Raw genomic sequence first — 23,991 nt, 5'->3', positions numbered from 1 at the left:
GAACCCCAAGGTCGGCTGGGGAAGACAAGGTTCTTGGTTCCCTAACACCTAGATTTGGGGGCTCCACGAAGAGTCTTCTACCCAAAGACCAATCTACCTCTGAGCCCCAGCCCCGAATTTACCTTGCAGCCATTTTTAGAGTTAAGATACAATAGTCCCGTGAGGCCTCTTTTGAAATGCAAATCCACCTAAAGAGGAATACAGACCTATTGAACCCAGGATCCTTGGACACTTGTAGGTCGGTAAATGAATTCTAGAACTATTCTGAAAATTCTGGCTCTGTCTGCGTACTCCTGTTTCTATGGAAAGACATTCTTTTTCAACAGACTGCTGGGAAATGACCAGAGAAATAAAAAGGGAAAGAACCAGGAGGAAACTATTTATATGTAGATAGAAGCAATTTCCAAGACAATATTGGTAAAGTAAAAAGCCAGGTGCAGACCTGGAGCCTAACATCTTAGGATTTAAATAAGAAAAGGCAGGGTTCCAGCTCACCTTCCTTTTGGCTTTTGATGTGGTGAGCGGCTCTGGAAGGAAAGAGAAGCTGGTGAAGTTTGAGGTCAGGGGACAGGGAGGGAGAGAAGCTTCTTACCATCATCTCGTTTACGACTTTTGACTATTGGCCCAGGTGCTCAAAGAACAATTGATGTTTAAAAATTCATGTGGCGGGATCCCTGGGTGGGGCAGCGGTTTAGCGCCTGCCTTTGGCCCAGGGCGCGATCCTGGAGACCCGGATCGAATCCCAAGTCCGGTTCCCAGTGCATGGAGCCTGCTTCTCCCTCTGCTTATGTCTCTGCCTCTTTCTCTCTCTCTCTCTCTCTGTGACTATCATAAATAAATAAATTTTTAAAAAAATTCATGTGGCTTGATACTAAAGTGCAGATGTGCCTGCCTCTAGCTCTCAGACCTAGTTCTGTGCTGGGCCGCTCACCTGCTCGCAGGGCCTCCTCACCAGCCAGGTAGCACTGCACATCCGCATGCAGGGACCCAAGGACCCTGGCAAGGGACCAAGTGGCGAGTGGGAGCTGCACACAGGGTCCTCCAGCCAGTCTTGTGGCACAGTTCGTGTCTCCGCTTGTACCTCATAATGCCCAGGGGGACTAAAAGGACCACAAGCATCGAAACAAAGCCATTGAGACAGGGAAATGAAGGACTCCATTAAAAATCTGTTTTTTGGGGGATCCCTGGGTGGCTCAGTGGTTTGGCGCCTGCCTTTGGCCCAGGATCGAGTCCCACGTCGGGCTCCGGGCATGGAGCCTGCTTCTCCCTCCTCCTGTGTTTCTGCCCCCCCCCCCCATCATAAATAAGTAAATAAATAAATCTTTTAAAAAATTGAAAAATAAAAATCTGCTTTTTGGGGCAGCCTGGGTGGCTCAGTGGTTTAGCGCCGCCTTCAGCCCAGGGCCTGATCCTGGGGACCCGGGGTCCAGTCCCACTTCGGGCTTCCTGCATGGAGCCTGCTTCTCTCTCTGCCTGTGTGTCTGCCTCTCTCTCTCTCTCTCTCTCTCTCTCTCTCTGTCTCTCATGAATAAATATAATCTCAAAAAAAAAAATCTGCCTTTTGGTCTTTTTCCTGCTTCCATCTTGCTAGGACTTGCATCCCCACCTCACTCGACACATGCCCCATAATGCAAATAGTGTATGTCCTTATAAAGAGCAAGGAGTCCATGATTTCTCTGGAATAGTTCCACCTAAGGAAGGGCCAGGTGAGAATGACCGGAGGGAGGCCACCATATCCGTATTCCAGACCACCAGCGAGACATCTCAACACCAAGACCCCCTGGTTCCAAGGAATGACACCCAGGCCCTTTGTTCTAACTGGACCCTGGATGCCTGAGAAGACCATACACCAGACCACCTCCTCAATAAAAACCCCAGACCCTGAACACAGACAGGACTCTCTCCTCTCCTTTCTGAGTCTCCTAGACACTCTGCACCTGCATACTCTCTCTCTCCCTTCAGTAAATTCTGCTTTTGTCTTCTGCTGGCTCACGTTTGATTTCTATCCTGGGAGCGGCCAGTTACCCTCTTGTCTTGTCCTGCGGGAACCCTCCGGGTCCCCAGCCCTGGCCCAGTGGCATCCCCAGCAGGGTGCCATGTGGGCCAACCCCAGCAGATGGCAGCGTGTAGCCGGCCTGCTGTGGAAAGGTGCCAGCTACACACAGCACTCGGGAGGGGGGCGGGAGAGAGGACTGGCTGGGTGACTCTGAGGGTGGCAGGCTTGGTGGGCAGGAGTAAGCAGGTTCCGTCATCTTTTCTGTTCCATAGGCCGCTCTGGAGTCTGGCGAGGCCTTTGGATCCTTCTCAGAGTGAGATTTTTATTTGTTTGTTTATTTGTTTTGAGGTAATCTCTATATCCAATGTGGAGCCCGAATTCACAACCCAGAGATCATGAGTCACAAGCTCCACCGACTGAGCCAGCCAGGCACCCACCCTTTAGAGTAAGACTTTTAAATGCATAAAGTAAAAACTGCTTGAGACTACAAAGGAAGCAAATTATATTGAAATACAATATAGTGGTGGGTGGGCCTGGTAACTATTATGAGTTTGAAGTCATGATGAGAGTAGATGATATTCGATGTTGGCAACAGCTGTAGTGTGATTTTAAAAAGAGCTGTGACTCCCACTAGGGACAAAGTCCCAGGAACGGCCTCTGCTACTGTGCTGTGATGTATACGCACACAATTGAAGGAAATGCTAGATTTCAATGAAAGATTAGTGAAAATAGACATGTAAATTTTTCCCTGCCCAAGAGCATGGACCTTCCTCACAGGCTAAGAAACTGAGGAGTGAAGGTTTGAAGGAGCACCAAGTGGGGAAGAACAGATGGATTTCTAGCCCATCTCCCCAAACCAGTGTATACTTCTGCTACTCAAAGTGAGTGTCAGCTACATTCCTCAAGCCCATTCACGTTGGATAAGACTGTGTGTGACTGTATCTAGTCAATGGATAGTAAGAGCACCCAGAGTTATTCCGTTTCTCCTCCCTGGACCAAGTTAACCCAAAACAAACAAATGAGCAAACAAAAGAAACAAACTCATTTCACTCCTTCTCCAAAAAGAACCCCATTTGTTCTAGTACATTGTTCACGGTAACGTATGGTGGAGTCTGCCTCAATTGTTCTGAGTGTCTGAAATATTATGTAAAGCTGAACCCACTGCTGATCTTCACTAAAAACAAAGCATGAGCAGGAAATAAACCTTTCAGGTAATTAATTACCTGAAAACAACAACAACAACAACAACAACAACAACAACAAAAGTAAGTTGGCAGAAACAAAAGCAAAAACAACAAAAATGGGAGTAGCAGGGACACAAGGGAGACCGCTGGGAGGCCCAGGGAGGTGTGGGGACTGATCTAGCTTCTGCCAGGATGCTTTGCCCCAGCTGGAAGCAGGTGTGAAGTTTACAGGAGTGGATGCCCCGCCCAACACCTCCAGGCCCTCTAGTGACAAATGAAAAATCAGGGCCTGGCTGGGAAGACTGGTCAGGGCTCCTCACCCCTCATTTCTCCATCTCCCCTCCAACACCTCCCCAGTTCACTTCACTCTTGGGGAGACTATGCCTGAGTACCTGGAATCAGGAAACCTAGAAATCCTCCAGGAGCTTCCTCCCTTCAAAAAATAGTTCATTTCATCTCAATGGCCAACAGGGAGGAGATCGAGGTAAGAAGCTCTTTCCTCTGCTAATGCTTCAATCCTAACAGACACTCCAAGTCTTACTAAAAACACAGGGGTTCCTGGGTGGCCCAGTTGGTTAAGCATCAGACTCTTTTTAAAAATATATATTTATTTGTTTGTTCATTCATTCATTCATTCATTCATTCATTCATTCATTCATTGAGAATGAATGTCTCAGTTCATGAGAGACACACAGAGAGAGAGGTAGAGACACAAGCAGAGGGAGAAGCAGGCTCCATGCAGGGAGCCTGACTTGAGACTCCATCCCAGGACTCCGGGACCATGCCCTGGGCTAAAGGCAAGCGCCAAACTGCTGAGCCACCCAGAGATCCCCATGCATCAGACTCTTGACTTCAGGTCAAGATCTCAAGGTCATGAGATCAAGCCCCACATGGCTTTGGATTCTCTCCCTCTTCCTCTGCCCCTCTCCCTGCTGGAGCTTTCTCTCTCTCTCTCTCCCTCTCAAAAGAAAATAAAAAGAAATCAAAAGAAAAGCACAGGCCCAAGAGAGGTGGGTGGGAGGATAGGGTAACTGGGTGACGGGCAATGAGGAGGGCACTTGATGGGTTGAGCACTGGGTGTTATACTATATGTTGGCAAATTGAATTTAAATAAATAAAAAATCAAACTAGAAAGAAAGAAAGAAAGAAAGAAAGAGAAGAGAGAGAGAGAGAGAAAGAAAGAAAGAAAGAAAGAAAGAAAGAAAGAAAGAAAGAAAGAAAAGGAAAGAAAAGGAAAGAAAAGGAAAGAAAAGGAAAGAAAAGGAAAGAAAAGGAAAAAGAAAAGCACAGGCCCAACATGGCAACACAAGGCCAAGTCACCGAACTGGGCTTAATACCTAACCTAACTGCAGTTTGAACCTCCCCCAGAAATGGCAGCCTTAGCCTGTCTCTCTGAAGTTTTTTATTTTTTAGTAATCTCTACAACCAACGTGGGGCTGGAACTTAGGGCCCTGACATCAAGAGCACCAGCTCTTCTGACTGAGCCAGTGCCACCCCACCCCCCAATTTTCTTTAAGCACCACTGAGGTAATCCATCACATGGGCCCTCTGCATTACCCCCACCACAAGGAACAGGAGACAATCCTCCTAAAAGACCCCCTCCCCAGGGAAAGTACCTTGCCTGAAGCAATCCTTTCTTCTGTTTTGCTAATAACTTCCTCACCCGACCCACCTTCCTATAAAAACCTTCCATTTGGTACAACTCTTGGAGGTACCCCTCCCCTTGCTAAATAGGATCCTGCCCAGTTCCTAAGTTACTGAATAAAGCCAATTAGATCTTCACATTTATTCAGTTGGGTTTTTGTTCTTTAACAGTCTGAACCTTGAAAAACAGGGCAGCCAGATGCTCAGTTTACCAGCAGTCTTGTTTTATGTCTCTGTACTTGTCCTTTCAGTTTGCTTATTTGGCTTGTTTTTTCACTTTGTGTTTTAAAAAATTTAAACACATATGAAAGTAAACAAAGTGGATGCCCATTTACCCCCTCGCCCAGATTCTACAGTTACCAATCTTTTGCCACACTGGCTTTGTCTCTTTCTAGCATAATTATTAGTAGTGCCCTCTTTCACTCCCCAAACTCCTGCTTTGGACAACTAAATGTGGTATCTGATCCTAGACAGGATTCTGCACTGGAAGGGGAAAAACTGCTATTAAGAACATCTTCGGGGGGCGCCTGGGTGGCTCAGTTGGTTAAGTGTCTGCCTTTGGCTCAGGTCATGCATGATTCCAGGGTCCTGCTCAGATGGGAACCTGCATCTCCCTCTCCTTCTGCCCCTCCCCCTTGCTTGTGCACTTTCTCCCTCTCTCAAATAAATAAATTAAAATTTTAAAAAAGTCTTTGGGAATGTCTGGGTGGTTCAATGGTTAAGGGCCTGAATCTTGATTTTGGCTCCAGTTGTGATCTCATGAGTCACAAGACTGAGCCCTGTGTGGAGCTCCGTGCCAAGCATGGAACCTGATTGGAACTATCTCCTTCTCCCTTTGCCCTACCCCACCTTGTGTTCTCATTCTCTCAAAATAAAATAAAATAAAATAAACAAAAAGAAATATCTTTGGACCAATTGATAAAGTTGAAATATAAATAGAACAAATGCAAATATTATGTCAAAATTATATTTAGTGAAGATAAAAGAATTTTGGTAATGTAGGATAACTTTGTTATTCTTAGGAAATAAATAAGAGTAAGGGGCCATAATATATGCAACTAGCTTTTTTTTTAAGATTTTATTTATTATTTATTTATTCATGAGAGACACACAGAGAGAGGCAGAGACACAGGCAGAGGGAGAAGCAGGCTCCATGCAGGGAGCTCGATGTGGGACTCGATCCCGGGACTCCGGGATCATGCCTTGAGCCCAAGGCAGACGCTCAACTGCTGAGCTACCCAGGTGTCCCTGCAACTAGCTTTTAAATGTTTCAGGAAAAAGTATGTATAGGTGTGCCTGGGTTGGTTGAGCATCCACCTCTTAGTTTTGTCTTGGGTTGTGATGTTGAGACTATGGGATTGAAATCTGAATTGGCTCCACACTCAGCAAGGAGTCTGCTGGAGGTTCTCTCCCTCTCCCTCTCCCCCAGCTCATGTGTGTGCACGTGCTCTCTCTCTCAAATAAAGAAATAAACTTTAAAAAGTATGTATATACACATATGTATATATGAATAGGTATATGTATGTATACAAGTGTGTCTATATGTATGTGTGTATATATACATATATTTAGAGAGAGAGAGAGAGAGAGGTTGAAAGTAAATAGGGAAACTATTGAAATAGGCAGCTCTGAATAAAAGATATAGGAGTATCTTATATTATTTGTATTCTTGCAACTTTTCTGTATGTTTGGAATTATTTCCAGAAAAACTTACCAAAAGACAGATATTAGCAAACTGAAGAGCGCTAGTATGGATGATACATTATTTGACCACCTTATCTAAGATTCATCTAAAGTCTAAAATGGCCAACATGGGTTTAAACTGGAGGTAGGTTCTAGGATTCCAGGCTTAAGGAGTTCCAGTCCCAAAATTTAGTGTTTTTTTTTTTTTCTCTGACAGGCATTTGTATTTGTATGAAAGGCTACAGAGAATATTCATAAAATCAGCCTCTATTATTGTGTTCCTATGGAGCCCTGGAGCAGGAGCAGCAGGGGTAGAGATGAGTGGATGTGGCCCCCGCCCCAGGACGCTGCTGGTAGTTGGGGGCCACCATGATGAGATGGGGCTCTGCTGCCCTGGGTCCAGCCCAGCCAGTGGGCCCTGAAGTGCTAGAGGCCTGGACACAGGCACTAGAGCCTAGGTGCTGGCCTACAGCGATCTCCTACCTGGGGTATCCTTGCATATCATTGACAGGACACTGCGGAGTATTGGAACGAAAGAGAACACGAATTGACCATCCATATCCCTCACCCATCACCTTAGCTTTTCTTTCTTTCTTTCTTTTCTTTTCTTTCTTTCTTCTTTCTTTCTTTCTTTCTTTCTTTCTTTCTTTCTTTCTTTCTTTCTTTCCTTTCTTTCTGATCCTATTTATTTATTTGACGGAGAGAGAGAAAGAGCACAAGTAGGTAGAGCAGGAGAGGGAGAAGCAGACTCCCCACTGAGCAGGGAACCTGATGCAGGGCTCCATTCCACAACCCCGAGATCATGACCTGAGCTGAAGGCAGACACTTAACCCACTGAGCCACCCAAGCGCCCATACCTTAGCTTTTCACAAAGGGGTTTAGGGTACATGAGTATTCTGAGGTCCAAGAAAATATCTGGAAGATCTCTGCCCCATCATTCCTTTTTCCTTATCCCACTCTGGGTAGGAATTTAACATACCTCCCCTTGTGTCCCAGATGTCTCTATTCAACTGGTGGGTCCCCTCCCCTGCCTCTTCCTCCGCCCTTGAACTCATATGTATAATAACAAAATCAATGGTCAACATTCACTGATACTTTATGTGCATCTCTTCATTTAATCCTCCCAAGAACCCAAGGAGGTAAGTGCTGTTACCCCATTCTACACAATCTAGAAAACATCAACTAAGTTCTCCAAGGTCCAGAGTGGAACAGGTAGGACAGGAGGGGTAGGGTAGATGAGCTGCACATGGGAGTTGTCCCAGGACCTGGGAGCCCTAAGGTGGAAAGGACACAGAAATGGGATACAGTCCAAGATTTACACATCTCCATGACTACAGCAAGGTGTCCTGAGAACACACCTGGGAGCCAGGCTGCTTGGGTTCAAACCCCAGCTAGCTGATCACTAGCTGAGTGACTTTAGACAAGTGTCTCCACCTCTCTGTATCTGTTTCCTCCTCTGTGAAATGGGGATAATAATAGTCCTTCATGAGGTGGCTCTGAGGATTCATGAGTTACATACATAGGGAATTTTTTAAATGTATTTATTTGAGAAAGAGAGAGATTGTGCATGGGAGGGGTAGAGGGAGACGGAGACCCAAGCAGACTCTGCTGAGCACAGAACCCAACCTGGGGCTTGATCTCATGACCTGAGATCACAACCTGAGCTGAAACCAAGAGTTTGACACTTAACTGACTGTGCCACCCAGGTGCTCCTATACATAGAGGGTTTTTTTTTTTCATAGAGGTTTTAATTTTAGGACAGCATTAGCTCTTTTTAATAAAATGCTGCCTTCTACGCATCCCTCACTTAAAGTTGCTTGACCTGGAAGACTCACCTACTTTTTCAAAATCAGTTAGTTTAGCCAATAGAGGCTTGAATGCTCAAATAGTACTCTCTTGAGAAGGAAATGCAAAAGGCTGAGAAAAAGATAAAGTGTAAAGATTGCAGGAAGCATGGGTGTGTGTGTGTGTACATGCATGTGTGTGGTTGTTGTTATTTGTGTGTGTGTGTCTGTGTGTGTGTGTGTGTGTGTGTGTAGCTTTTTTAAATGCAAAGAGATAGATCTGCAAGGATACACAGCAAACGGCTAAGGGTACCTTCAGGGTAGCATTAGCAGGGAGAGAAGAGACAAGGCTTCTGCATTGTATTTGTATGGGTGTCAGCATTTTTCAAAAAAATTTAATGAGGGGGATCCCTGGGTGGCTCAGCGGTTTAAGCACCTGCCTTGGGCTCAGGGCATGATCCTGGAGTCCCGGGATTGAGTCCCGCATCAGGCTCCCTGTATGGAACCTGCTTCTCCCTCTGCCTGTCTCTGCTTCTCTCTCTGTGTCTCTCATGAATACATACATAAATTCTTTAAAAAAAATTAATGACTAGCATGTACTACTAAGTCTTTTTTCAAATACTTTCTTTTTCTCAAATACTAGCCAGCCCATTGAACATGGGCTGAAAATGGGTTTATATATAACACAGGAAAAGTTTTCCTAAAACTTCAGGGCTTGGAATTTCCACCAGCACAACTGAAAGGGGATAGTCTCAGCAGGGTCTTCAGTTAAGAAGATTCCCCTTGCCATGCCCACAGCCCACACCCTTCCAACAGTGATTTACTGAAGACTAAAGGAGGTATTGCCTAGTTGGTGAACTGCCTGTGAATGGAGGTGATGTTGGATATCTGGAGACTCCTTCTCCAGGGTCTTGCCAAAGGAATTTATGCATTTTCTGGTAAGGGCTGGACCAACTGCTTGCCAACCCAGAATTGCTGAGATTACAAATTTGGGGTAATTTTCCCTCCAACAGGCCATACTCTGAGTGCTTTACAGCAGCAACTCTCCAAAGTGAAATGTGCCAGGAATCACTGGAAGCTTTGTTAAAATGCAGATCTCCTTTGGGATCCCTGGGTGGCGCAGCGGTTTGGCGCCTGCCTTTGGCCCAGGGCGTGATCCTGGAGACCCGGGATCGAATCCCACGTCGGGCTCCCGGTGCATGGAGCCTGCTTCTCCCTCTGCCTGTGTCTCCGCCTCTCTCTCTCTCTCTCTCTCTCTCTCTCTCTCTCTCTCTCTCTCTGTGTGTGTGTGTGTGTGTGTGTGTGTGACTATCATAAATAAATAAAAAAATTAAAAAAAAATAAAATGCAGATTCTGGTTTGGTAGCTCTGGGGTAGGGCCCAAGACTCTGCATTTCTAACCAGCTCCCTGGCCCACAGCCCCACTTGAGTAGGGAGGGTCTGGAGTACTTGACCCAGAGGCCCTCTACCCTCCTGCACTTGCTCCTTTGGGGACACAGTCTGTTGATTTCCATTAAAATTTTGTGCCAGACAGTTCCTGGTGTCATAAGTATGAGCCTGACTGCCGTATGCCTTACTCTTGATGGACACTGGTGTCACTGTTTGGAGACAACTTCATCATGGTACTAGTGCCAGCTTCCCAGAGTGAACCAGCTTATCCCATGCCTAGCCTCATGGAGTGGCCGGGTGGAGAGCTGAGGTGGAGCACAGCCTTCCCTCCCCACCCTTACCTTTCACAAAGTATCCTAGCTACCTAGGCAAACATACATTTCTCAACCTGCCCATGAAACCAGTTTCCCCAGATACTTCCAAGATGGTTCCTACCTGTTGGGTGTGCCTCCCCCATCCAGTTGTGGAACAACAATCATTTAACAAAAATTGAAAAATGGGAATAAATGTTGTTGAATGTATACGAGGAATCATATTTTCCTACTTTTTTGTATGTTGAAAATTCATTATAATTTTTTAAACTTTAGGGGTGCCTGGGTAGCTCAGTCAGTTAAGTATCTGACTCTTGGTTTTGGCGTGGGTCGTGATCTCAGGGTCATGAGATCAAGCCCCCCTGTCAGGCTTGAAACTCAGCTCAGAGTCTACTTAAGACTCTCTATCCCTCTGTCCCTCACCCTCCCCATACACACACTCTCCCTCTCTCAAATTAATTAATTAAAATAAAAAATAAAGCAGTTTGTTCTCTGGGGCTCCAGGTTGCCTCAGTCAGTAAAGCATGAGACTTGATCTCAGGGTTGTAAGTTTGAGCCCCATGTTGAGTGTAGAGATTACTTAAAAAACAAAAATATGGGGACATATAGGTGAATCAGCTGTTGAGCATCTGCATTTGGCTCAGGGCCTGATCCTGGATTCCCGGGATCGAATCCCACAACGGGCTCCTTGCATGGAACCTGTTTCTCCTCCCTCTGCCTATATCTCTGCTTCTCTTTCTTTGTCTCTCATGAATAAATAAAATCTTAAAAAACAACACAAAATACGATCTTAAGAAACAAAAAACAAAGCAGTTCATTCTCAAGGTACATGATCTTAGAAATCCATATACAGGAAAAAGTCCCTTGATTCATCATCACTAACAACAAATTTAAAAGTCTGCACAACTGGGCAGCCTGGGTGGCTCAGCAGTTTAGCGCTGCCTTCAGCCCAGGATGTGATCCTGGAGACCCAGGATCAAGTCCCATGTTGGGCTCCCTGCATGGAGTCTGCTTCTCCCTCCTCTTGTGTCTCTGCCTCTCTCTCTCTCTCTCTGCCTCTCATGAATAAATAAATAAAATCTTAAAAAACAAAAGGGGGGGGGAATCCCTGGGTAGCTCAGCAGTTTAGCGCCTGCCTTTGGCCCAGGGAGCGATCCTCGAGTCCTGGGATCAAGTCCCACATTGGGATCCCAGCATGGGGCCTGCTTCTCCCTCTGCCTCTCTCTCTCTCTCTGTGTCTATCATGAATAAATAGATAAATAAATCTTAAAAAAAAAAAAGTCTGCACAACTATAAAATCCTAAATGCCTGTGTGAGGGTGGAAAAATTTTTCTTATACCCTTCTAAGTTCTTTGGCTAGTTTAATAATTAAATTGACATAAGACAGATAAACAGGAATAAACAAAACTAATTGAATTTTGTATGTACAGAAGCTCCATAAAAATATGAGACCCAAAGGCAGTCAGGCAATGGAGGCTCACATGTTAAGGAAAGAGATGGGGCTGGGGCTTCAAAGGGGAGGAGGGCAATTTGCAGGAAGATGAGAAGAGCAGATGTTTCCTCGGCAGATGTTGGCCCTGCCATATTGGTAAGTCTTTCAAATTTAAAAATAATAATAATAATAATCTCTGGCAATAACTCTCTTTCTGGGTCAGGCTCCCCATTTAAATTCCTTTAGGCAATTAGGGGAGAGGTAAAAGTTTTTCTTGGGGCACCTGAGTGGTTCAGTGGTTCAGTATCTGCCTTCAGCTCAGGTCGTGATCCTGGGGTCCTGGGATGGAGTCCCACATCGGGTCCCTGCAGGGAGCCTGCTTCTCCCTCTGCCTATGTCTCTGTCTCTCTCTGTGTCTCTCATGAATGAATAAATAAAATCTTAAATCTTAAATGAATAAATAAGTAAGTAAATAAATAAATAAAAGTTTTTCTTGAGTCTGCTGGGACTTGATTTCTTTCAGGTCAAAATAATCTACATGCCAAAGTGGCACATTTTGGGGTGGCATATTCTGTTCCCTTTCAGTCCCACCCTTGTTTTTGTTTTGTTTTGTTTAATTTATTCATGAGAGACACAGAGAGAGAGGCAGAGACACAGGCAGAGGGAGAAGCAGGCTCTGTGCAGGGAGCCCAATGTGGGATTCGATCCCAGGGCTCCAGGATCATGCCCTGTGTGGAAAGGCAGGAGCTAAACTGCTGAGCCACCTACGGATCCCCCAGTCCCACCTTTGAAACTTTTCCAGGAAGCTCCATAATTCATCAGTTGAGTTGGTAAATTGCCCCACCTCACTGAACCCGTCTCTTAGTCCCAAGAATAGACCTGTTCAGTTAAACAGTTGTGGCTCATTTTAGGAGGCAGAAATGCAGGTGGGCTCCCAAAGTTAGGGCTATTGTGCAATAAGATATTTAATAACAGGCATTTCTATGGAAACAAAAGGAAAACAATGGTTAATGATTGAAGAAGATTATACTTCCAGCTTCTGAGTTCTGAAGGCAGCCAGTTGAGAAGATTTCTAGATATCTGGCTCCAAACCTCTTCAGATGGAGTGGGCAAGGGCAGTGGCAACCTGATAGATTTTTCTGATTAGCAGTTTGAATGTCTCTGGTGATCTTTCTGAGTGACATGAGGCATGAAGATTGTCCATACATGAACTACTGTAATGATTTCTTTGAAGTTTATATCAAATTGTCCAGCCTTAGCGTCTTGCATGGCTTTGGGGAAAGAGCAGTTTTAGTTCTCCATGATTTCAAGTCAGAAGGGTCAAACAAGTAGAAGACTACACAGGGCCCCTGGCTGGCTCAATCGGTAGAGCATGCAACTCTTGATCTCGGGCCTGTGAGTTTGGGCCACATGTTGGGTGTAGATATTACTTAAAAATAAAATCTTTAGGGACGCCTGGTTGGCTCAGCAGTTGAGCATCTGCCTTCGACTTGGGGAGTGATCCCAGGACCAGGATCAAGTCCCCCATCAGGCTCCTTGCAGGGAGCCTGCTTCTCCCTCTGCCTGTGTCTCTGCCTCTCTCTCTCTGTGTCTTTTTAAAAAAAAAATTAAAAAAATAAAATAAAATCTTTAAAAAAATTAGAAAAAGGATTCCTTATATACATTAACAGTCAGAAATTTGGGAATGTTAGTTTGAAGAGCTGTAGCCAAATATTAGAGGAAACTAGAAGAATTCAGGACCCAGGCCAGTTTACAGGTAAAAACCTGAAAGATAATTAGCAGGACTAGAATCTGATATCCACAAGGGTATACAATAGTTTCCACTGAGACATAATTTTCTCTCTAGTCACCCCCCTTCTACCAAAAATAACCACAGTAAGATTAATTTGTTTGCAAATTAAGCCTAGTTTGAATAACTTGGCCTGATAATTTACTTACGTGAAGTAAGAATAATTATTGACCATAGAGGCTTTTTCAAATCCGCTTTGCTGGAACTTTGCATAAGGAATCTCATATTGGACTTTTATTTATTTATTTATTTTTAAAAAGATTTTATTTATTTATTCATAGAGACACACAGAGAGAGGCAGAGACACAGGCAGAGGGAGAAGCAGGCTCCATGCAGGGAGCCCCATGCGCAACTCGATCCCAGGTCCTCAGGATCACACCCCGGGCTGCAGGCGTCGCTAAACCGCTGCACTACCGGGGCTGCCCAAACCACTGCACTACCGGCGCTGCCCAAACCCCTGCACTACAAACGGCTGCCCTCATATTGGACTTTTAAAAGCCTTTCAAGGCTAAGGGCCACCATCAGACTTTATCGGCAATATGTATAGATTTGGGCAGATTCTTCTTTTTCTGAGGTCCCCAAAATATCCTAAGTTTCCTGAGCCTGCCAGAGAGTAATCATCCTTCCTTACCTGGTAAAACTGTGGGAATCCCATAATCAGGGTACCAGGCCAATTTTCCTAAGGGCCTTTATTGGATCTATAAAGTCAACATTAGTTCCTTAAACCCATCTGATCACATCTGATGAATCTATGCATTTTATTCTCAGATAGGACATTCCAGGGAAAGCCTTGATAATATAACCAATGTTTCGAACTGTGCCCTATTATAAGGAGAACAGATTCTTATTGAACTTAAGCAAACAAATATACTATCATAAAGAATATTCACTAAGTTTCCCAATTCTGGAGGGATCAAGCAGGGAGAAAAGGTAAATGTTTCATCTTTGTTTACAAAGGTATAATTTACCAAATTGCTATAAGTCATAGTTTGTTTAAGAAAAAAAGGGAAAAAAGTATCCTTAAATCTTGAAAAATAAAACATTAAAGAACAGGAAATTATTTTGGTAAAACACAAAATCTTTGCTTTCTTGACAGATTACTTAAAAGGTAAAGAAAAGGGGCGCCTGGGTGGCTTAGTTGGTTAAGCCACCCAGGGGATTCTTGACCATCAGGAGGGGGCCTGCTTCTACCCTGCTTTGTCCCCCCACCCCCAGCTCATGCTTGCTCTCTTTCCCTCTCACTCTAAGTAAATAAAATCTTTAAAACAACAAAGGTAAAGAGAAACCTTTTACAATCTCTTATTATCAAGAGCAGACCAATAAATAGTTCAGCAAAACTTTTCCTTTGAGTAGATGAAAGAAAATTAGGTTCATTTTACATAAGTATACTATTGACATTAAGGTTTATTTTTAAAACCCTTAAAATAACAATTAAATTTTAGCCAGACACAAATTTTATCGTGATTACATGAGATAAAATTCTCTCCTGGGATCCCTGGGTGGCGCAGCGGTTTAGCGCCTGCCTTTGGCCCGGGGCACGATCCTGGAGACCCGGGATCGAATCCCATGTCGGGCTCCCGGTGCATGGAGCCTGCTTCTCCCTCTGCCTGTGTCTCTGCCTCTCTCTCTCATTCTGTGTGACTATCATAAATAAATAAAAATTTAAAAATAAAATTTAAAAAAATTCTCTCCTTTTCTTTCCCTCTTCCCAACTTTTTTTTTAAGGTTTTATTTATTTATTTATGAGAGACACACAGAGAGAGGCAGAGACATAGGCAGAGGGGAGAAACAGGCTCCCCACAAGGAGCCTGATGTGGGACTCCATTTGGGGACTCTGGGACCCCGCCCTGAGCTGGAGGCAGACACTCAACCATTGAGCCACCCAGGCGTCCCTCTTCCCAACTTTCTATACCATTTGTCCTTTATTCTTCTTTCCTATTCTGAAATAACCAGTTTTACTTTGGGACAAATTTACTTTTTTCCCTTGACAAAATATATCTTCAGGTCTCATACCACTTCTTACTAAAAACACATCTTACTTTCCTTGCATACAGAGTTGTTTCCCTTACTATTACTCATAGTATATTTTTTAAGATTTTTTTTTTTTAGATTTTATTTATTTTTTCATGAGACACACACACACACACACACACACACACACACACACACACACAGAGGCACAGGCAGAGGGAGAAGCAGGCTCCATGCAGGGAGCCCGATGTGGGACTCGATCCTGGGACTCCAGGATCACTGCCCTGAGCCAAAGAGAGGCTCAACTGCTGAGCCAGCCACCCAGGCTTCCCGATTTTTAAGATTTTTTTTAAATTTTTATTTATTTATGATAGTCACAGAGAGAGAGGCAGAGACACAGGCAGAGGGAGAAGCAGGCTCCTTGCACCGGGAGCCCGATGTGGGATTCGATCCCGGGTCTCCAGGATCACGCCCTGGGCCAAAGGCAGGCGCCAAACCGCTGCGCCACCCAGGAATCCCGATTTTTAAGATTTTTTTAATTTTTAAATAATCTCTAACACCCAATGCTGGGCTCAAATTCCCAACCCCAAGGTCAAGAGTCTCTAGCTCCACAAACTGTGCCAGCCATTTAATTTTCACAGAGTTCTTGTGGGTCATCTAAGCATAATTGTTGGGAACCAGTGACTTAGATAGATAAGAGAGAGCATGATCGAGGCCAGGGTACTTACAATGTTGAGATCACAACCTGAGCCAAAACCAAGTGTTGGATGCTCAACTGACTGTGCCACTGAGACACCCCTGATTTTGGAAGGTATTTTTAAGTATACAGACCATAAAACATAATTATGGCAGAAAACTTCACCTAAAAGTTCTTATTCCAATTACATCTATCTAAGCCACTGGTTCCCAACAATTATGCTTAGACGACCCAGAAGAACTTTGTGAAAGTTCTTAGATGGAGTCAGCCATCATCCTAAGCTATTTTTCTTGCTGACTAATTTTGTAACAGGGGCAACCCTCTCAAGTCCCCTCCCTCTTCAGAAGCTTTATACCACCCCTCAGTAAACTTTGCTTTGTTGCCCACCAAACAACAACAAAATTTTGTAACAGAGATAACGTGAATTTTTTGACTAGTAAACCCAAGCAGAATAAAAGTTGTATTTCTACATTATATTTAATGCTGAGAATTCTGAAGACATGTCTATTTCTTTTTAAGATGTATTTATTTATTTGAGAGAGAGAGAGAGAGCATGATTGAGGGGAGAGGGCAGAAGGAGAGGAAGAGAGAGGATCTCAAGCAGACTCCCTGGTGAGTGCAGTGTCTCATCCCAGGACCCTGAGATCATGACCTAAGCTGCAATCAAGTCAGATGCTCAAACCAACTGAGCCACCCAGGTGCCCCTGAAGACATGCCTAGTTTAATTAAACCAATACACTTGAGGGTGGAGGTGACTGGGTGATGGGCACTGAGGGGGGTACTTGATGGGATGAGCACTGGGTGTTATGCTATATGTTGGCAAATTGAACTCCAATAAAAAAAAAACAATAGGGATCCCTGGGTGGCGCAGCGGTTTGGCGCCTGCCTTTGGCCCAGGGCGCGATCCTGGAGACCTGGGATCCAATCCCACGTCGGGTTCCTGATGCATGGAGCCTGCTTCTCCCTCTGCCTGTGTCTCTGCCTCTCTCTCTCTCTCCCTGTGTGACTATCATAAATAAATAAAAATTTAAAAAAAAAAAAAAACAATAAACTTAAATTAGCTTCAGTTACTGAATATTTTCCCAGATTATGTGAACTTAAAAAAGCATTTGAGGGGGATCCCTGGGTGGCGCAGCGGTTTGGCGCCTGCCTTTGGCCCAGGGCACGATCCTGGAGACCCGGGATCGAATCCCACATCGGGCTCCTGGTGCATGGAGCCTGCTCCCTCTGCCTGTGTCTCTGCCTCTCTCTCTCTCTCTCTGTGACTATCATAAATAAATAAAAAAAAAATAAAAAAAAATATGTTTAAAAAGCATTTGAGGGATCCCTGGGTGGCTCAGCGGTTGAGTGCCTGCCTTCAGCCCACGGCGTGATCCTGGAGTCCTGGGATCAAGTCCCGCTTCGGGCTCCCTGCATGCAGCCTGCTTCTCCATCTGCCTGTGTCTCTGCCTCTCTCTCTGTGTCTCTCATGAATAAATAACAAAATCAAATCTTAAAAAAAAAAAAAGCATTTGAAATTGTTCCTAATATATTTCTGAGGGTTTAGGAATACTTAACTCATATAAGCACTTATTTTAAACCAGTTGAATAGATCTCTTTTGCAAATTAATATTGGCAATACCATCAAGAAATAAAACTCCTAACCCCAAGGTCAAGAGTCGTAAGCTCCACTGATTGAGCTAGCAAGTGCCACAGCTAAGGCTTTTTACTAATATTTGTGGAGAGGACATTTAAGATATTTAATTAGCCTAACTTACAAATAGTTCCTTTTTTATCTTTTTGATAGAAAATCTCTACCTAGGAGCACCTGGCTGGCTCAGTTGGTAGAGCACGAGACTCTTGATCTTCGGGTCACGAGTTTGAGCCCCACTTTGGGTGTGGAGCTTAAAAAATAAAATGTTCAGGACACCTGGGTGGCTCAGTGGTTGAGCGTTCTGTCTGCCTTTGGCTCCGGCATGATCCCAGGGTCCCACGTCGGGCTCCCTGCATGGAGCCTGCTTCTCCCTCTGCCTGTGTCTCTGCCTCTCTCTCTCTCTCTCATGAATAAATAAATAAATCTTTAAAAAAAAGAAAACTCTAAAGCCTGCATTTCAAAAAGCTGGTTATCAGGTCCTACAGAAGGTGGGGTAGAAAATCTATACCACGAAGGAGTAGAGAAAGTATCCAAGTTTTCTCCACGAAGTTTGGAGTATATTTACCTCTTATCAAAGGTCTAGAGAAATTTTTATTTAAATTTTCCTTCTTGGAAACCCTCTTACACTGTTGGTAGGAAGGCAAGCTGATGCAGCCACTCTGGAAAACAGTATGGAGTTTCTTCAAAAAGTTGAAAATAGGGGCGCTGTGTGGCTCAATTGGTTAAAGCCTTTGCCTTCGGCTCAGGTCATGGTTCCAGGGTCCTGGGATTAAGCCCCATGTCAGGCTCCCTGCTCAGCAGAGAGGCTGCTTCTCCCTCTCCCTCTGCTGCTCCCTCTGCTTATGCTCTTTGTCTCAGATAAATTATAACATCTAAAAAATAATAATAATAAAGTTGAAAATAGAGCTACCCTACAACCCAGGAATTGCACTACTATGTATTTACTACAAAGATACAAATGTAGTGATCTGAAGGGACAGATAGTGCTCCAATGTTTATAGTAGCAATGTCTACAATAGCCAAAGTATGGAAAGAGCTCAGATGTCCATATCCAGATGAATGGTTAAAGAAGATGTGGTACTATATAGAATGGAATACTCAGCTATAAGAAAGAGAAAGAAAGAAAGAGAAAGAAAGAAAGAAAGAAAGAAAGAAAGAAAGAAAGAAAGAAAAAAGAAAGAAAGAAAAGAAAAGAAGGAAGGAAGAAAAGAATGAAAGAAAGAAAGAAAGAAAGAAAAAAGAAGGAAGGAAGGAAGGAAGAAAGAAAGAAAGAAAGAAAGAAAGAAAGAAAGAAAGAAAGAAAGAAAAGAAAGAAAGAAGGAAATCTTGCCTTTTGCAATGACATGGATGGAACAACTAGAGGATATTACACTAAGCAAAATGAGTCAATCAGAGAAAGATAATTATCATATGATCTTACTCATTATGTGGAAATTAAGAAACAGAACAGAGAGGGGTGCCTGGGTGGCTAAGCCGGTTGAGTCTATACCTTTGGCTCCGTTCATGACCCCGAAGCCCAGCACTGGGCTCCCTGCTCAGCAGGGAGTCTGCTTCTTCCTCTGCCTCTCCTCCCACATGCTTCTCTTTGCCCATCCCCCGCTCTTGCCCACACACACTCGAGCGCTTTCTCATCTCTTCTGAAATAAATAAAAATCTTTAAAAAAAGAAAAAACAAAACAAAACAGAGGATCACAGGGGAAGGGAGAGAAAAATAAAACAAGATAAAATCAGAGAAGGAGACAAACCATAAGAGACTCTTAATCATAGGAAACAAACTGAGGATTGCTGGAAGGGAAGGTAATTGGGGGATGGGCATTAAGGAGGGCACGTGATGTAATAAGCATTGAGTGTTATATAAGACTGATGAATCACTGATCTCTACCTCTGAAACCAATAATACACTATATGTTAATTAAATTTAAATAAACATAAATAAAATTTCCTTATTTTCTTAAGTGTAGGACAATTCTGTTTCCAGTATCCCCATTTTTTACAATATGTGCAAGTATTTTGAGATGAATAGAAGAGCTTTGGGGGATAGTAAAGATAGGTGGACTTTGAATTGTTTCTAGAGCTGCATTTTTTTTTTTTTTAGATTTTATTTATTTATTCATGAGAGACACACACAGAGAGAGAGGCACAGACACAGACAGAGGGAGAAGCAGGCTTCATGCAGGGAGCCCGAAGTGGGACTTGATCCCAGGTCTCCAGGATCACACCCTGGGCGAAAGGCGGTGCTAAAGGTGCTAAATCACTGAGCCACCAGGGCTGCCCTAGAGCTGCATTTCTGGTTTTGCAAAGATTTGTAAGAAAAGGACGGTTGTGGGGCACCTGCATGGCTCAGTCAATTGAAGATCTGCCTTTGGCTTGGGTCATGATCTCAGGGTCCTGGGATCCAGCCCCGTGTCAGGCTCCCTGATGAGTAGGGAGCCTGTTTCTCCCTTTCCCTGCTGCTCTCTCTCAAATAAATAAATTTCTTAAAAATTATTTTTTTATATATTTTTAAGATATTTTATTTGTCTATTCATGAGAGAGAGAGAGAGAGAGAGAGGCAGAGGGAGAAGCAGGGTCCCTGCAGAGCAGGAGCCGGATGCAGGACTTGATCCCAGGACCCCGGGGATCATGACCTGAGCTGAAGGCAGACCTTCAGCCACTTAGCAGCCAGGCATCCCAAATTTTTAAAAATTAAAAAAGAAAGAAAAAAAAAGGGACGCCTGGGTGGCTCAGTGGTTGACCTTCTGCCTCTGGCTCAGGGTGTGATTCCCATGTCCTGGGATAGAGTCCTATAAAGGGTTCCCTGCAGGGAGCCTGCTTCTCCCTCTCCCTGTGTCTCTGCCTCTCTCTGTGTCTCTCATGAATAAATAAATAAAATCTTAAAAAAAAAAGAAAAGAAAAAAAAAGACAGTTGCTTTTATTTTTTTAAATTTTTATTTATCTATTAGAGAGAGAGAGAGAGAGAGAGAGCACAAGTGGAGGGAGGGACCGAGGGAGAGGGAGAAGCAGGCTCCCCATTGAGCAGACAGCCCTGATATGGGGCTGATCCCAGGACCCTGAGATCATGACCTGATGAAGAAACGAGGCTTAACTGAGCCACCGAGGCACCCTATGACAGTTGCTTTTAATTTCTCAAAGAATTGGGTTGAAGCCTAAATGATATTGAGGTGCTGATCCGCCCGACCAACTACATTATCTTACATTTGCTTCTTTTTATCAGTGAGAAGATGTCCAACTAAGATGGAAATCAAAAGATTTCTATGTTCTAGAACTTCAGGATTTAATGCACTATGCCTTTGTAAAGTCTGTATACAGTAATTTAACAAAGGCTTTCTTCCTGAGTGCACAATTCAAACTTGGGCCAATTCACTGAAAAAAAAAAAAAACCTCTACTATTGCTTCCATTAGCCCCTGAACATCATTTATAGGAGCACATAGGGGAAATCTGGTCATCTGTTTACTCCGTGAGGAGGGTGGTTTTCCTCAAGGAGCCATCTGGCTTGCCTGTTAACTACAGTATAATTACAGGTGGAAAGAACACCCCTTAGCAGCTAATCTCCGTCCCTGTGAGGGGGGTTGCAATTGGCCGGTGATCTTTCTAAGGCTTCTCTAAATTTGGTAACATGTTCTGGAAGTGGAGGTAAAAGGATTTTATAATTTAAAGTTCGGGGGATCCCTGGGTGGCTCAGTGGCTTAGCACCTGCCTTGGGCCCAGGACGTGATCCTGGGGTCCTAGGATCAAGTTCCATGTCGGGCTCCCTGCATGGAGCCTGCTTCTCTGTGTCTCTGCCTCTCTCTCTCTCTCTCTCTCTGTCTCTCATGAATAAATAAAATCTTTAAAAATAATAATAATAATAATTAAAGTTCTGCTGCTTGTCTCTGTTTGCATGAATTCTTTGTGGTCCGGATCCAGGATATTCCCAGAAAAGTCACTGCATCGGAAGACTTGAGGCTGGCAGAGCTGATTACGGAGCCCTGGAGAGTAGGAAGAGTGGTAAGAAACAGCAAGGGGAGCCCTACAACCTGCCGCCCTCCCTCCACCTCCCTGCCTCTGCTAAATTCACTTCCTGGCCCTCAGCATTTACACAGGTAACCAGTACCCTGGGCCTGGAGATGGAGTCAGAATGCTCTCTGTAAACCTCGAAGAAAAAGGGAAGCTACGACAGGCAGATGCCGCAGGATTTTGAGAAGGGGAATTTTTTGTGGAATGTGGACTTTAATTTTTGTCCTAAGTCTAATTTCTGTTCTTTCACCTTGCTAAGGGAGTCCCTGAGGCTAGCCATTACATTCTTTTGTGTCCTCTTTTTGTTTTTTTTTTTTTTTCCACAAAAATGATACCAATAAGACCATTGCTCGAGGAGAGCTCTCTAAAATGTTCTCTTTCCAATACAGCCAATTCAGAGGATCCATTATCTGGCCATTGACAAATAGGATCTTATATTAATCTCAACAGGGACTCAAACCAATTAAATCTTCTTGGGGTTTAACCATGGATACGAGAAGCATTCCAAAAGAGGGTGCAGAGGATGCATTCCTCACAAGATCCAGAAAATTCACTACCATAATTAGCCTAAGAAAGCAAAGACCTGGGAAGCCCGGGTGGCTCAGTGGTTTAGCACCGCCTTCAGCCCAGGGCGTGATCCTGGAGACCCAGTCCCACGTTAGGCTCCCTGCATGGAGCCTGCTTCTCCCTCTGCCTGTGTCTCTGCCTCTCTCTCTCTCTCTCTCTATCTCATTAATAAATAAATAAAAATCTTAAAAAAAAAAAAAGAAAAGAAAAGAAAGAAAGAAAGCAAAGACCTTCAGTGTCACAGGCAGTAAGAACGGTGGCTCTGGTCTTCCTCGAGAACATGACCTCCAGTCACAGACCTGCTAGGATACCAGTCTGGCACTACTGGTATGGGACTTTCCCATCACCCTCACCAACAAGGTCCCCTTATGGACCAAAACCCCTTAAGACAAACTCCTCTGAGAGCTGGCTCAATGGACAAAGACAGTGCTGCTTTTCAGATCTGCAATCTACTCGGCTGTATGCCAACGCGTGCTAGAACACGCATCTTCCAGTGAGAATATTCTCCTTGGTCACAAAGCCAAGCTCTCAAGACATGAAACAGGACGAAAGGAAAAAGCTCATGTGGGCTATGATTCTCTTCCTCATGACAAAGGACACAAGTGACAGAGACCAAAGGAAACAATATCTATCTCCGGGAGAAAAAGGATCAATAGAGACAAGAGTACTCATAACAAATCTTTACCAGAATCACCATACTCAAGGAATGACTTCACACAAATACTGTCTCCTGCTAATCTGCATTTAGAAAAGGAAAGAGGATTCTCAGCACTCTCGCTGCCACTGGATCCAACAGGTGGAGATCCAGGAGATCCATCTGGTAAGAATTCTTACCTTCTGCTGGCTCTTGTCAGAGGCCCAAGGCTCTCTCAGCTGCAGCAGCCCCGGAGCAAGCAGTGTCCAGCCAGAGAAGGTCCCTTTGCAGGTCGCCAAACTGTCTGGGTGGGAAAATTTTCCTTCTTTCTAGGTTCTTTGACTGCTCTAATACCTAAATTGACATAAGATTGATGATTAATAGGAGAAAAGGAAATCTTATTTTGTACGTACAGGGGCCCCATAAAAGTATGAGACCCAAAGGCAGTCAGGCAACTGAGGCTCACATGCCATCCTGAACAAGGAAAGAGATGGGCCTGGGGCTTCAAAGAGGAGGAGGGCAATTTGCAGGAAGATGAGATGAACAGATGTTTGCTAAACAGATGTTGGCCTTGTCATGTGGGGAAGTCTTTCAGATTAAAAAAAAAAAAAGTTATCTCTGGTAATAGCTCTTTCTGGGCCAGGCTCCCCATCTGAATTCTTTTAGGCAATTAAGGGAGAGATAAAAGTTTTTCTTAAATCTGCTGGGACTTAATTGCCTTCAGGTCAAAATAATCTACATGCCAAAGTAGCACATTTTGGGGTGACATATTCTGTTCCCCTCCACCTAAAAAAGGTGGAGAAACTGCTATCTTCAATTCATTTCCTCTTATAATCAGACCTGGTTATAATTCCAAATTTTATAAAGTAGCCATGGAGCCATTTGGAAGATTCTGGAATAAAGGGCAATATGCTAGTCCGTGGGGATTTCTGTTTCTGCCAGCCTGTTTTTCTTCACGGCAACAACTGGACTTTTACACCGGAAACTTTTCTAAGCCCTTTCAATATATAAACTCATTTAATTCACCAACCCTCTGACAGTTTCTACATTATCCCCATTTAGGAGAGGAAAATGAGGCACAAAGAAAGTGATTTGCCAGTGAGGGGAGAGCCTAGGCAGTCGAACTGCCGCATAAAGCACAACACTCGCACGGAGGCCAGGCCTCCAGGCACCCGCTCCCATGGCAGATATAAATGCCTTCCTCTCAAGACTCTTGTAAAAGTATAGCCACAGAAGGAATATTATTCAGCCATGAAAAGGAGTGGGGGTACAGATACATG

The 23,991-nt window shown here is 44.1% G+C and overlaps 1 long non-coding RNA gene across 1 annotated transcript in view; it reads left to right on the top strand.

The window, feature by feature from the left end:
* Positions 1-3,508: 3,508 nt before the first annotated feature.
* LOC129493888 (uncharacterized) overlaps positions 3,509-23,991 on the top strand; it is a 28,977-nt gene continuing 8,494 nt past the window's right edge. The window contains exons 1-2 of the long non-coding RNA XR_008661224.1: positions 3,509-3,664; positions 21,421-21,501. This is a non-coding gene — a long non-coding RNA (uncharacterized LOC129493888). The remainder of the gene's footprint in view (positions 3,665-21,420; positions 21,502-23,991) is intronic.

Source organism: Nyctereutes procyonoides, unplaced genomic scaffold, assembly GCF_905146905.1.
Source record: "Nyctereutes procyonoides isolate TBG_1078 unplaced genomic scaffold, NYPRO_anot_genome, whole genome shotgun sequence".
Classification (NCBI taxonomy): domain Eukaryota; kingdom Metazoa; phylum Chordata; class Mammalia; order Carnivora; family Canidae; genus Nyctereutes; species Nyctereutes procyonoides.
Note: the sequence above shows the minus strand (reverse complement) of the source record. Positions and strands in the feature narration are given on the sequence as shown.